The sequence below is a fragment of the Leopardus geoffroyi genome, chromosome E2 (assembly GCF_018350155.1).
Source record: "Leopardus geoffroyi isolate Oge1 chromosome E2, O.geoffroyi_Oge1_pat1.0, whole genome shotgun sequence".
Lineage (NCBI taxonomy): Eukaryota > Metazoa > Chordata > Mammalia > Carnivora > Felidae > Leopardus > Leopardus geoffroyi.
In genome coordinates this window covers 47,307,860-47,323,956 of record NC_059335.1, presented here as the reverse complement: position 1 = coordinate 47,323,956, position 16,097 = coordinate 47,307,860, and the positions used below count along the sequence as shown (strand labels likewise).

Here is a 16,097-nt window from a genome sequence, read left to right as displayed (position 1 = left end):
AGAAACATTGCTAAGACTAATGTCAAGGAGCTTGCTATGTTTTCTTCTAGGAGTTTGATCGTTACAAGTCTTACACATCTAAGTGTTTAATCCATTTTGAGTTAATTGGTGTATATGGTATAAGAAAGTGGTTCAGTTATTCTTTTGCATGTAGCTGTCTAGTTTTCCCAACACCATTTATTGAAGAGACTGTCTTTTCGCCATTGTATATTCTTGCCTCCTTTGTTGTAAATTATCTGACCATATATGCATGGGTTTATTTCTGGGCTCTCTAATCCATTCCATTGATCTATGTGTCTGTTTTTATGCCAATACTACATTGTTTTGATAACTATAGCTTTGTAGAATAGTTTGAAATCAGGGACCATGATACTTCTGGCTTTGTGCTTCTTAAGATCATTTTATCTATTCAGGGTGTTTTGTGTTTCCATACAAATTTTAGAAGTATTTGTTCTAGCTCTGCGGAAAATGCCACTGGAATTTTGATAAGGATTGCACTGACTCTGTAGATCACTCTGGGCATTATGGACATTTTATCAATATTAATTCTTCCAATCTATGAGTATGGAGTATCTTTCCATTTATTTGTGTCTTCTTCAATTCTTTCATCAATGTCTTTTTAAAATTTTTATTAAAAAAATTTTTTTTACTTTTATTTGTTTTTGAGAGACAGAGAAAGACAGAGCACAAGTGGGGGAGGGGCAGAGAGAGAAGGAGACACAGATTCAGAAGCAGAATCCCGGCTCTTAGCTGTCAGCACAGAGCCTGACACGGGGCTGGAACTCACAAACCATGAAATCATGACCTGAGCCAAAGTTGGACACAACTGACTGAGCCACCCAAGCACCCCAATGTCTTTTTTTTTTTTAAAGTTTCTTTCTTTTCTTTCTTCTTTCTTTCTTTCTTTCTTTCTTTCTTTCTTTCTTTCTTTCTTATTTGAGCATAGGTGACATACATTGTTACATCAGTTTCAGGTGTACAACATAGTGATTTGGCAAGTTTATACATTAGGCTATGTTCATTACAAGTGTAGCTACCATTTGTCATCATACATCGTTATTATAATATTCTTGGTTATATTCCTGATGCTGTGCCTTTTATTTCTGTGACTTTTTCATTCTAAAACTGGAACCCTGTATCTTCCATTCCCCTTCACCCATTTGCCCATCCCCCCACACTCTCCCCTGTGGCAACCATCACCTTGTTCTCTGTGTTTACAGGTCTGATTCTGCTTTTTGTTTATTCCTTTTTTTATATATCCACATATCAGCTAAATCATATGGTATTTGTCTTCTCAGTCTGACTTATTTCATTTAGCATGATATCCTCTAGATCCTTCTATTTGTCTCAAATAGCATATCATCCTTTTTTATGGCTGAGTATTCCAGTACATATATATATATATGTGTATACTTATATACATATATATGTATACACACACACACACACACACACACACACACACACTACATCTTCCTTGTCCATTTGTCTATCAATGGACATTTAAGTTGTTTCCATATCTTGGATACTGCAAACAATGTTGCATGGGGGTGCATATATCTTTTTGAATTTGCGTTTTGTTTTCTTTGGTAAGCACCCAACAGAGGAATTATTGGATTATATGTTATTTATATTTTTAATACCTCCATGCTCTCTTCCACAGTGATTGTACCAATTTATATTCCCATCAACAGTATACAAGTGTTCCTTTTTTCCACATTTTTGCCAACACTTTTTAGTTTTTGTCTTTTTTATTTTAGCTATTCTGACAGGTGCAACACATCCCTTTTCATTTCTTATGTTATTTATTTGAGCCCCCCTTCTCTCTTTTTTCTTCTTTGTGAGTCTAGCTAAAGGTTTGTTGATTTAATCTTTTTGAAGAACCAGGTCTTAATTTCATTAATCTTTTCTTTTTAGTCTTTTTAGTCTCTATTTCATTTATTTCTGCCCTGCTTTATTATTTCCTTCCTTCTACTAATTTTGGGCTTCATTTGTTCCTTTTTTAGTCCCTTTAGGTATAAAGTTAAATTGTTTATTTGAGATTTCTCTTATTTCTTAGATTTTGGTATGCCATATTTCTGTTTTCATTTGTCTCTAGGTATTTTTTAAATTTCTTCCTTGATCCAGTAGTTGTTCAGTAACATGTTGTTTAATTGCAATGTATTTGTAGCTTTTCCAGTTTTCTTCTTGTAATTGATGCCTAGTTTCATATCAATGTAGTCAGAAAAGATGCTTGATAGAATTTCAATCCTTTTGAATTTACTGTAACTTGTTTTGTGGCCTAAAATGCGATCTATCCTGGAGAATGTTCTGTGTGCACTTGAAAAGACTGTATTCTGTTGCTTTTTTTTTTTCCTTAAAAGTAATCTCTATGCCCAACATGGGGCTTGAAGTCATGACCCCAAGATCAAGAGTCACATACTCTACCGACTGAGGCAGCAAGATGCCTCTATTCTGCTGTTTTTGGATGGAATGTTCTGTATATATCTGTTACGTCTGGTCTAATGTGTCATTTAAAGCTGATGTTTCCGTAATGATTTTCTGTCTGGATGATCAACCCACTGATGTAAGTGGGGTGTTAAAATTCCCTACTGTTACTGTATTGCTGTCAATTTCTCCCTTTAGGTCTGTTAACATTGGCACATATTTTGGTGCTTCTATGTTGGGTGCATATATAAGTGTCATATTTTCTTATGGGATCGACCATTTCATCATTAGGTAGTGCCCCTCTTTGTTTTTTGTTACAGTCTTTGTTTTAAAGTCTATTTTGTCTGATATGAGTATAGCTGCACCAGCTGTCCTTTTGTTTCCATTTGTATGAAATATTTTTTTCCATATTTTCACTTTCAGTTTGTGTGTGTCTTTACTTCTGAAGTGGGTCTCTTCTAGGTAGCATATAGATATGTCCTTTTTTTAAAAATTTTTTTAAGTTTATTTATTTTGAGAGACAGAGAGAGCAGGGGGGGGGGCAGTGAGAGGGAAAGAGTGAATCCCAGGCAGGCTCCATGTTGTCAGCATGGAGGCTGATGTAGGGCTTGCACTCATGAACCGTGAGATCATGACCTGAGCTGAAACCAAGAGTTGAACGCTTAACTGACTGAGCCACCCAGGCACCCCTGTCTTGTTGTTTTTTTTTTTTTTTAAATCCAATCATACACTGCACATCTCTGCTCAGAGAATTTAATTCATTTACATTTAAAGTAATCACTGATAGGTATGTATTTATTGCCATTTTGTTAATTGTTTTCTGGCTGTTTTTGTAGTTCCTTTCTGTTCCTTTCTTCTCTTTCTCTCTTCTCTCACAGTTTGATGACTTTCTTTAATGTTATATTTAGATTCTTTTCCTCTTCTTCTTCTTCTTTTTGTATTTACTTTGAAGTTACTATGAAGTTCACATATCTTACTTATCCTATGTTTGTAATAGTCTACTTTATGTTAATGGCAACTTAAATTTGAACACATCCAAAACTACATTTTTATTCTCTCTGATGTTTAATGTTTCTGATGTCACTTTTTATGTTTTAATTTTATGTATCCCTTAACTAATTATTATAGTTTCTGTTAATTTTACTATTTTTGTCTTTTAACCTTAATAGCTTTATAATTAACCCATTACCTTTACTATATATTTACTTTTTTCCAGTGAGATTTTTACTTTCGTATGTCTTCTTATTATTAGTTAGTGCCATTTTTTTTCAGCTTAAATATGTCCCTTTATTTATTTATTTTTTTAAATGTTTATTTTCGAGACAGAGGGAGACAGAGCACGGGTGGGGGGGGGGCAGAGAGAGATGGAGACACAGAATCTGAAACGGGCTCCAGGCTCTGAACTGTCAGCACAAAGCCTAATACGGGGCTTGAACCCACGAACCGTGAGATCATGACCTGAGCCGAAGTCAGATGCTTAACTGACTGAGCCACCCAGGTGCCCCAATATGTCCCTTTAATATTTTGTGTAAGACTGGTTTAGTAGTAATGCACTCCTGTAGCTTTTGCTTGTCTGGAAAACTTCTCTTTACTTCCAATCTGAATGATAACCTTGCTGGATGGAGTATTCTTGGTTTGAAGCTTTCTCCTTCCAGCACTTTGAATATGTCATGCCACTCCCTTTGGCTTGAAAAATTTCTGCTGAGAAATCTGCTGACAGCCTTATGGGGTTTCCCTTGTATGTAACAATCTGTTTTTCTCTTGCTGCTTTTAAGAGTCTCTCTTTAACTTTCGATGTTTTAATTATAATGTGTCTTGGTGTAGCTCTTTTTGGGCTTATCATTTTTGGAGCTGTCTAGATTCCTCGACCTAGATGTCTATTTCTCTCCCTAAGTTAGAGAAGTTTTCAGCCATTACATCTTCAAATAAGTTTTCTGACACTTTCTCTTACCCTTCTTCTGGGAACCCTATAATGCAAACGTTATTCTGCTTGATGTTGCTCCAGTGGTCACTTAAGTTACTTTCATTTTTTAAAATTGTATTTTTCCTCTTGTTACTCTGTCTGGGTGAGTTTCATTGCTCTATCTTCCAGGTTGCTGATTCATTCTTCTGCTTTATCCAGTCTACTGATGAACCCCTCTAATGTATTTTTCAGTTCAGTTTTTGTTTCTTCAGCTCTGCGACTTCCGTTTGGTACTCTCTTATGTCTTCTATGTCTTTGTTGAAGTTCTCACTGTATTCATCCATTTTTCTTCTGAGTTTGGTGAGCATCTTTATAATCATTACTTTGAGTTGCTTATCAGGTAGATTACTTATCTCCATATCATCAAGGTCTTTTTCTGAGGTTATATCTTATTCTTTCATTTGGAACACATTTCTTTTCCTGCTGATTTTGCTTGATTCTCTCTGTTTATTTCTGTGTATTAGGAAACAACATCTATCTCTCTGTCTTGAAGGAATGGCCTTATTTAGGTGATGATCCTTTTCATTCAACCTTGCCCTAGTTCTCGGTTGTCTCTTGAACCTTTGTCTAAACTGCCTGATTTATTCTTATTTATTTATTTATTTATTTAGCGAGTGTGAGTAGGGGACAGTGGCAGAGAGAGAGAGAGAGAGAGAGAGAGAGAGAGAGAATCCCAAGCAGGCTCCATGCTCAGTGCACAGTATGATGTGCGGTTTGATCCCACAACTCTGGGATCATGTCCTGAGCCAAAATCAAGAGTTGGACGCTTAAACAACAGAGCCACACAGGCACCCTTAAATTTCCTGATTGATTCTTGATATGACCCTGTTGTGGGAGATGTGCCAAGACCTGTCAGTGCTCCAAGGGGAGGTATTTCACTTAGCACCTGGTTTCAGGTTGATTGGAAGCCAGACTCTGAGGAGCAGCTTTTAAAATATGCATATATATACAGTCCTGTGGGGTTGCAATTGTAATGCCTGCTGTCCTTCAGACCAGGAGATCTGGAGGTGTCCCCTGTGTGACAACTCCAAAAATCAGGGTTCCAGATGAGTGTATAAGCTCCTTTCTGGGAAGTCTTGTTGAGCTGTAGGAAGGCCACGGGGGTATGGAATGATGATGTCTCCCTGTTTACATTCCCTGGGAGTGCCTCCTTAGCCTCTAGGTTTGTGGAAAGCCTGAAGCTTGCCTCTCAGGCTGAAGCTCCAGGCTAAGGAAATAGGTTTTTTCACAGGAAGACTGGGAGTTGTAGCCTGTCAAGAACTGTCTGATTGTTACGGTCATATTGAGCTCTGGAACAGCCCTTTTGGCTACCAAGGCTAGGCAATCAAGAGGTGTCCCCGTGTGGGCTGAGTGTGCCTGCGAGCTTTGGCAAGACTGCTGGAGAGTGTTGGGGGTGAGGCACCCTAGCACGGTCTAAGAGGCAGCAGGAACATGTCTTAACTCTTCTCACCTATGAGTTTTAGCAAAGCAGCAGGATAGTGCCTTGCCTGCGCACATGCTGGCTTCAGGCTGAAAGCAGGAGAATGCCATCACCTCTTGCACTTGCCAGCCCTGGCCACGGGGCAGGGAAGTGTTGCAACCACCTGTGTTTGCAGACTTTAGCTATGGAGTGGGAGAACTCTGTGACTAGTCAGGGAGTGGGGGAGTGCTGCAACCATTGTGCTCTCTGACCTCAGTAAATGTCATGACCCCCTGGCCCTGACCATCCCAGCAAGTTGGCAGGAGAGTGCTATCTCTGAGCTCACCTGCCTGCGCTAGCAGGCCATGTGGAAAGAGTGCAACAATGGTGTCCTTCAGCACCTCCATCTCCAGAGAGCATCTCAACTGTCCCCTGGCCCTCTAGCTGATGTCACCATATCAGCATATATTTCCCTCACATATGGTCTAGGTGCTTTTCAAACTGCTGTTTTATGCTGGGTCTTGGGGTGAGAAAGACCATATGTGAGCCCTCCAAGAGGGGAATCTCAGTTTCTTATACCACTTTAGGACCTCCAGATGTCAGCCCTACTGTTTTTCCAAGTTAGACATTCTGGGGCTTGTCCTTCTGTTACGGATACTAGAGGTTGGGGTGCCTGATATGGAGCACCAACCTCTTGCTCCTCTGAAAGAAGCATCTGCCTGGTGAGATCCCTCCTTATTGTGTTCCCGGACTGGGGGTGGGTTTTTTTTTGGTGAGAGTGTGTCTCTGTCTCTCTTATCCATCTTGATGTGGTTCTTTAATCCTTTCTTTTGCAGAGCAGTTCATTTAGTTTTCAGATATTTTTCAGAGGGAAATTATCCATATGCAACTGTAGATTTGCTATGTCTGTGGGAGGACAGGAGTTCAGGATCTTCCTGTGCCACAATCTTGGACCCTTCCCCCAACCCCATTTATAATCTTCCCATAAGAGAACCACAGGCCTATATGATGTCATTGGAAAATTCCCCCAAACAATTAAGAAAAATATTATCAATCTTACACAAACTCTTTCATATAATAGAAAAATAGGGAACACTCTTCATATTTCATTAAGAGATCAACATAGACTTAATATTAAATCCTGACAAGGATATTGCCAGAAAGGAAATTTATAGATTGGTATTTATTATTTCTTATGAACTCAGATGGAAAAATCCTAAAAAATAATCAATAAATCAAATACAGCAATATATAAAAATTATATTACATCATGAGAAATTGAAGTTTATTCCAGAAGTGAAGGTTGGTTTAACATTCAAAAATTGAGCAATATAATTCACCACATTAACAAAATAAATAATCTTATTAATAAAGAAAAATATTTGACACCTCTTTATGTTAAAAAAAACTCAACAAACTAGGAATAAAAAGGAACTTCCTTAATCTGATAAATGATATCTACAAAAAGAAACAACAAACACAACAAACAAAACAAAAAAGCCTAGAGCTAACATAATACTTAGGAGTGAAATTCTGAATGCTTTTTGTCTCCCTGAGTTTGGGAATAGACAAGGATGCTCATTTCCCACTTATGTCTAACATTGTAGCAAAACCCTAGTTAGTGCAATAAGGTGAGAAAAATAAATAAAAGATACAAAGATTACAAAAGAAGAGGTAAAAAAGTCATTATTTGCAGATGACATGATTGTGTACCTAAAAATATTAGATTAAGGAAACTATTAGATTTAATTAGTGAATTTACCAAGTTTGCTGGATATAACATCAATATACTAAAATCACGCATACTTTCCTACCTTCACTATAAACAATTAGCAAATTAAATGAAAATATCATTTATAGTAGCCATAAAAATTGCATACTTAGGAGTAAATCTAATAAAAGGGGTGCACGAGATGTATCCTAAAATGTACAAGGCACTGAAATTATTACTTTTTTTTATATTTTTATTAAAAAAATTTTTTTTCAACGTTTATTTTTATTTTTGGGACAGAGAGAGACAGAGCATGAACGGGGGAGGGGCAGAGAGAGAGGGAGACACAGAATCGGAAACAGGCTCCAGGCTCTGAGCCATCAGCCCAGAGCCCGATGCGGGGCTCGAACTCACGGACAGCGAGATAGTGACCTGAGCTGAAGTCGGACGCTTAACCGACTGCGCCACCCAGGCGCCCCAAGGCACTGAAATTAAAGACAAGTTAAATAAATGAGGGGATATACCATGTTTAGGGATTGGAAGACTCAATATTGTCAAGACGTCAATTCTCCCCAAATTGATCTAGAAATCTGATGCAATCCCAATCAAAATCCCAGCAGGACATTTTCAAATCAATAAGTAAAAGACATTTCATAAAGAAGATATCTAAATGGACCAATAATAATATAAAAAGTGCTCTATAGGGTTGCCTGGTTGGTTCAGTCTGTTGAGCATCCAACTTTTGGTTTTGGTTCAGGTCGTGATCCCAGGGTCATGGGATTGAGCCCTATGTTGGGCTCTGCCCCGAGTGTGGAGCCTGCTTAAGATTCTCTTTCTCCCTGCCTCTGCCTGTCTCCCTCTCTTGCACTCTCTCTCTCTAAAAAAAAAAAAAAAAAAAAAAAAAAAAAGCATTCAATATCTGTGAGATGCAAATGAAAGCCATCATTATAATTTGCTGTGTATGTATCAGAATGGCTAAAATTGAAGTGTATTGGCAATGATACGGAGCAACTGGAATCTGAGCAACTGGAATATTACAGGTGGGAGTGTATAGTGGAGAATTGTTTGGCAACATCTACTAAAGCTAAACACCACTGGGGCACCTGGGTAGCTCAGTGGGTTAAGCGTCCAGTTTTTGATTTTAGCTCACATCATGACCTAAGGGTTTGTGAGATTGAGCCCTGTGTTGGGCTTTGTGATGATGGGTTGGAGCCTACTTGGGATTCTCTCTCTCCCCCTCTCTCTCTGCCCCTTCCCTGCTCATGTTATAAATAAACAAACAACCTTAAAAAAAAATAAATCTAAACACTGCCTACCCTATGACACAGCAAGATATTTATTCAAGAAAAATGACCACATGTATTCACCAAAAGACATGTGCAAGCAAGTTCATAGTAGCTTTATTTATAATAGCCCAAACTGGAGTAAATTCAAACACCCATAAACAGAGAATGGATAAACCAACTGTGGTTTATCCATACAATGGAATACTTCTCAGGAATAAAAAAGAAGCAAACTAATGTGACAATATGGATGATTCTTACAGACATATGATGGGCAAAAGAAGCCAGAAACAAGTGACTACTAGTTGATTCTACTTATATGAAGTTCAAGATCAGGCAAAACTATCATGACAGAAGTCAGAATACTGGTTACTTTCTGAGGGTTGGGTGTTCATTGCAAGGAACTCAAAATAGTCTTCTGGTTCCAGAAATATTTTAGATCTTGACCTAATGTTTTAAGATTTGATGTTTGTCTAAGATTTGATGTTTTTAGTAAATGACGCTAGATCAATTGTATACCCATATGGAATAATATTAGCCTGGCCTCCTACCTTACTTCCCTGAATTTATGTAAGGTATTTATAACAGACAATTTAGAATCATAAAGTCCAAACAATGAAGGAATATTTAAAGTATACATGACACGTCTTTAAGTTAGGCATTGAAAGTGTTTTATAGAGTTTGCTACAACATAGAAAATGCCTGTAATATTGGTAAAAAAGGCAGACCACAAAAATTATATATATATATAGATATAGATATAGGTATAAGGAATTATCAACACGATGTAAAAGAATGTACAGAGAAAAGCCTGGAAGAAAATGACACTAAAGTGTTAACAGTGGTTATTGGTTGTCTTGGGGTGGCAAAATAATGGGAAGACTTTTTTCTTATTTTTATTTTTCTGTACCTTGCAAAATTTCAAGACTTCAATAATGGTAGAACTTTTAAAAAATAATTTTTCCTTCCAAAACCAAAACTCTACCCTTCAAGTTTCTCTGCCAACTGCTGTCCTGCTTTATTAATTTTTTAAGCTTTTCTGCTTTCTGTTCTCACCACAAAATGTGTTCCCTACATCCTGTGGCTGGCTACTCTCAGCTGTCATCTCCTCATCTTGTCCCATCCTAATTCCAAGTCAGAAGGCCTTTGGGCTGGATACTATTTTTTTCTTTCTTCTTAAAAAAATTTTTTTTCTTAACGTTTATTTATTTCTGAGAGACAGAGACAGAGCATGAGCGAGGGAGGGACAGAGAGAGAGAGGCAGACACAGAATCTGAAGCAGGCTCCATGCTCTGAGCTGTCAGCACAGAGCTCGATGCAGGCCTTGAACTCAAGAACTGTGAGATCATGACCTGAGCTGAATTTGGATGCTTAACTGACTGAGCCACCCAGGCGCCCTGGGCTGGATACTCTTAATTGTAAAGTTAATAAAGGATGCCAAAGGCAGAGAGCCTGTGAACTCTCCCTTGTCGGTTATAATAGAGCTCAGGTTTTGTTTACAGGCAAATGCAAATTTTTTTTTTTTTTTGAGAAAAAAAAGCTTTATTTTCAAAGTCACAAGTAGTCTTCATTTTAATTTTTTTTATTAACTTGTTTTTTTTTTATTTTTTTGCATTTACATCCAAATTAGTTAGCATATAGTGCAACAATGATTTTAGGAGTAGATTCCTTAGTGCCCCTGACCCATTTAGCCCATCCCCCCTCCCACAACCCCTCCAGTAACCCTCAGTTTGTTCTGCATATTTATGAGTCTCTTCTGTTTTGTCCCTCTCCTTGTTTTTATATTATTTTTGTTTCCCTTCCCTTATGTTCATCTGTTTTGTCTCTTAAAGTCCTCAGATGAGTAAAGTCATATGATTTTTGTCTTTCTCTAATTTCACTTAGCATAATACCCTCCAGTTCCATCCACATAGTTGCAAATGGCAAGATTTCATTCTTTTTGGTTGCTGAGTAATACTCCATTGTATATATATACCACATCTTCTTTATCCATTCATCCATCGATGGACATTTGGGCTCTTTCCATACTTTGGGTATTGTGGATAGTGCTGCTATAAACATGGGGGTGCATGTGTCCCTTCGAAACAGCACACCTGTATTCCGTGGATAAATGCCTAGTAGTACAATTTCTGGGTCGTAGGGTAGTTCTATTTTTAATTTTTGAGGAACCTCCATACTGTTTTCCAGAGTGGTCGCACCAGCTTGCATTCCCACAAATGCAAATTTTCATGCATCTAGTGGGTAAGCATTTATTCGAATTACAGTGGTGGTGAGAAATGTCTCATTTTAGATATTCTAGGAGGGGCATTTGCAGCCCAAAGAGAAAATTTCCACCTCCGCTTCACAGGATCACAGAGCAGTGCAGTCATGTTGCAGCATGTATACACGGTGGGAGAAGTTGTGGCCGTTTATAATGCAGATTCTCAGACTCTGCTCAGACTGGATCAATTCTCTGCAAGGAGGGGCCTGGGCTTTGCCTCTTAATGTCTGTCTGGTGATTTTCCCCCACCCTCCTTCACTTTTTAAATGTTATTTGATACCAACATATGTTTTGAAAAATTATTTATTTATTCATTCTTGTTCTATTCTATTTCTTAGAGAAAGAGTGTGAGTGGGGGAGACAGGCAGAGGGAGAGAGCCCAAAGCTGGGTTGTTAACAATAATTTATATTTACATATGTGATTTTCTCTTATGCCTTCCTCCTGCCTCCCTATGAGAAGTAACATTTTACATTTTGTGTTTTCCATTCTTTTAAAATATTTAAAAATACAGTTTTTGTCTTCTTGGCATCTAGGCCTATAAGACATATTGTTTAGTTCTGCTTGTTTTTAAAAAAAATTTTTGGCCTCAAGAGAAAGAAGTTTATTATTTTTTATGAATTTTTTGTGATAAGGTATATATAACAAATTTTCTGGTAACAGTTCTAAAGTGTACAATTCAATGGCATTAATTACATTTGCAATGTTGTGTAATCATCACTACCATTTCCAAAAATTTTCATCACTCCAAACAGAAACTCTGTACCCATTAAGCAATAATACTCCTCTGTCCCCTCCCCTAGGCTCTGGTAACCTCTACTTTGTGTCTATGAATTTGCCTTTTCTAGATATTTCATAGAAGTAGAATCATACGATATTTGTCTTTTTGTGTCCGGTTTCTTTCACTTAGCATAATATTTTCAAAGCTTATTCATGTTGTAGCATGTGCCAGAACTTTTTATAGATGAACAGTAGTCTATTGTACATATATGCCACGTTTTGTTTATCCATTCATTTGTTGAAGGACACTTGGATTGTTTCTACCTTTTGGTTATTGTGAATAATGCTGTCAGGAACATTGATGTACAAGAATCTTTTAGAGACCCTATTTTCAATTATGTTGGCTATATACCTAGAAGTAGAACTGCTGGGTCATATAACAATTCTATGTTTAGCTTTTTGAGGAACCATCATAGTGTTATCCACAGAGACTACACCATTTTATATTCCCTACAGCAGTATATGGCAGTTCCGACTTATTCACACCCTTGCCAACATTTATTATGTATGTATATATGTGTGCATATATATGTATATGCACATATATATATACATATAGATATATGTATTATATAATTTCAAACATATATTTTGAAAATATGTATATTTTAATATATTTATTTTATTTTGTTATTTTGAGAGTGATAGCGCGCACACGTGCAAACAGGGAAGTGGCAGAGAGACAGGGAAAGAGAAGAGAATCCCAAGCAGAGTCCATGCTGTCAGCCCAGGGTCTGACACGGGGTTTGATCCCATGAACTTGAGATCATGACCTGAGCCAACATCAAGAGTTGGATGCTCAACTGACTGAGCCACTCAGGGGCCCAACATATATTTGATTGTAGCCATCCTAGTAGGTATGAGTGCCATCCTGTGTGTCTGTGTGTTTTTATATCAAAGTTTTAAAATAATCTCTACACCTCGTGGGATTTGAACTCATGACTCTGAGATTGAGAGTGGCATGCTCTTCCGACTGAGCCAGCCAGGTGCCTTGGCATCCTGTGGTTTTGACTTGCACTTCTGTAATGATATTTCCAGTGATGGTGAGCATCTTATCATGTGCTTATGTGCTTATTGGTCATTTGTGTATTTTCTTTTGAAAAAATGTTGGTTCAAATCATTTGCCCATTTTAAAAAGTAATATTTATTTATTTATTTATTTATTTATTTATTTATTTAAAAATTTACATCCAAGTTAGCATATAGTGCAACAATGATTTCAGAGGTAGATTCCAGTGATTGATCACCTATGTGTAACACTCAGTGCTCATCCCAACAAATGTCTTCCTTAATGCCCGTTACCCATTTAGCCTATCCCTCCTCCCACAACCCCTCCAGCAACCCTCTGTTTGTTCTGTTCTCTATGTTTAAGAGTCTCTTATGTTTTGTCTCCCTCCCTGTTTCTATATTAATATTTAAAAACTTTTTTTAATGTTTATTTATTTTTGAGAAAGAGAGAGACAGAGCATGAACGGGGGAGGGTCAGAGAGAGAGGGAGACACAGAATCTGAAGCAGGCTCCAGGCTCTGAACCGTCAGGACAGAGCCCGATGCAGGGCTTGAACTCACAGAGCGTGAGATCATGACCTGAGCCAAAGTCAGAAGCTCAACCGAGCCACCCAGGCGCCCCTCTATATTATTTTTGATTCCCTTCCCTTATGTTCATCTGTTTTGTACCTTAAACACCTCATATGAATGAAGCCATATGATATTTGTCTTTCTCTGACTAATTTCACTTAGCATAATACCCTCTAGTTCCATCCATGTAGATGCAAATGGCAAGATTTCATTCTTTTTGATTGCCGAGTAATACTCCATCGTGTATATATATATATATATATATATATATATATATATATATATATATATATATCTATATATATACACACACACACACACACACATCACATGTTCTTTATCCATTCATCCGTCGATGGCATTTGCCTATGTTTTCATTGGATTGTGTTTTTGTTGTTTTTGTAGAATATCTGGATATTAAATCCTTGTCAGAGATATGATTTATAAATATTTCCTCCCACTCATAGATTGTCTTTCCTCTTTCTTGATATTGTCTTTTGATGCACAAAAGTTTTAAATTTATCTATTTTTTGTTGTTGCTTGTGATTTGGATCAAAGAATCTTTTTCCAAGTATGTTTGTTTTTGAGCTCTCTAAAAGTGTTATCATTCTTTTTCTTTAAAAAATTTTTTTTAAATGTTTATTTATTTTTGAGAGAGCGTGAGTAGGGGAGGGGCAGAGAGAGATGGAGACACAGAATCTGAGGCAGGCTCCAGGCTCTGGGCTGTTAGCACATGGCCCAATGTGGGGCTCGAACCCACAGACTGTGAGATCATGACCTGAGCTGAAGTTGGATGCTTAACGGACTGAGCCACTCAGGTGCCCCAAAGTGGTATCATTCTTAACGTAATCTCCTGAAACTTGCCACTTCCTTTCAAACTTACGATTTTCCATGTTTTTTCATTGTCTGTTCACTCTCACAGCTGTGTAATACAGATTGTCCCTGACTGAAGATGGTTCAACTGAACGAGTTTTTTCTTTCCTCCTTTTTTAAAAAAGTATAGTTGACGTACACTATTCTATTAGTTTTAGATGCATAATGATTCAACATTTGTATATAGCATGAAATGCTCACCATGGTAAGTGTAGTTACCATCTGTCACCACACAAAGTTATTCCAATATTATCGAGTATATTCTCTATGCTGTACATAACATCCTTATGACTTAATTTATTTTATAAGTGGAAGTTCATATCTCTTAATCCCATCACCTGGCTCACCTAGCTCCTCACCCCCGACTTCTGATTTTTTGACTTTATGATGGTGTGAAAGCAACATGCATTCAGTAGAAACTGTACTTTGAATTTTGATCTTTGCCTGTGCTAGTCATATGCAGGATGATAGTCTCTTGTGATGCTTGGCAGCTTCCAGTCAGCTACACGATCATGAGGGTAAACAATCAATACACTTAATGACCATTCTTTACCCACATAACCACTTTGTTTTTCATTTTCACTACAGTATTCAATAAATTACATGAGATATTCAATGTTTTATTATAAAGGAGACTTTGAGTGAGATGATTTTGCCCAACTTAGGGCAATGGGATTTTTCTGGGCACATTTAAGGTAGGCCAGGCTAAATTTTGATGCTTGGTAGGTCAGGTGTATTATATAAATTTGTGACTTACAATATTTTCAACTTAAGATGGTTTATCAGGATGCAGCCCTATCACAAGGCATGGAAGATCTGTATTCCATTATATGAACATACCACATTATTTAGCCATCCCCCTATTAAAAGTATTTTGAGTACAGTTGACACACAATGTTACATTAGTTTCAGGTGGACAACATAGTGATTCAACATCTCTGTATGTTATGCTGTGCTCACCACGAGTGTAGCTACTACCATCGGTCACCTTCCAACACTATTGCAATATGATTAATTGTATTCCCTGTATCTTTTACAGGGTCTACATTCTTAGGTCTAATTCTGCTTTTTGCTTGTTTGCACCCATTCCCTACTGATGGACATCTATGCTGTTTCCAGTGATCTTGCGGTTACATCAGTGCCACCACCAATATCTCAAAGTGATTCTTTTGTACATTATAACTTAAGAACCACTGATCTTTTTTTTTTTTTAATGAACAAAGCAGTATTTTATTGAGTTCAATTGAGTAGGACTTGGAATATAGAGTGCAGACATTTGACTGAAGCGTACTGATTTTCCTCACCTGCTGTCTGTATTAATTACTGGATTACAATACCATGAGAACTACTGCCATTGAGCATGGTTTGCAGCAGCCTACAGTACAGCTTTAACCATTTTGTGTGATTTCTTGCAAAGAGCTATCAGAGAAGACAATAAATACATTTTACTGATTTCAGGTTGGAGAAGTTTTAAGCAATAGGGAGATGTCAACACAGGGTGGGGAAGATGATTGTGAAAAGGAAATGCTTTCTTTAGAGCCCTGTCTCAGCCAGGTTGCAGGAACATCTATAAGGCGTTTGAAATAATGCAAAGAAGGGTTTTTTTTTTTTTTTTTTCCTCAGTGCTGAAAACTCTCCAAAACAAAGAGACACAGATTGACGTTTCCTCCCCCACTCCTGCACAGTGGCTGATTTCGGGAAACACTTGGGCAGCTACAGGGGGTCATGGCGTGGCCAGGCTTCTTTGGGGTTTGTAAAGAAACACCAGGGGCAACTCAAGCGTGAAGCAAGAGCTCAGCTCTTAACAGGGATATTGTTTGTGGCTC

The 16,097-nt window shown here is 37.6% G+C and overlaps 1 protein-coding gene and 1 long non-coding RNA gene across 3 annotated transcripts in view; both read right to left on the bottom strand.

Moving 5' to 3' along the window:
• The window catches only part of TXNL4B (thioredoxin like 4B), a 41,628-nt gene that overhangs the window by 10,721 nt on the left and 14,810 nt on the right, over positions 1–16,097 (bottom strand). The gene's annotated exons all lie outside the window — the stretch shown is intronic.
• On the bottom strand, positions 934–16,034 carry LOC123579400. The gene is made up of 3 exons (XR_006702746.1): positions 15,318–16,034; positions 4,408–4,413; positions 934–1,206 (listed from the first exon to the last, which is right to left on the bottom strand). It is a non-coding gene; the product is annotated as an uncharacterized LOC123579400 (long non-coding RNA).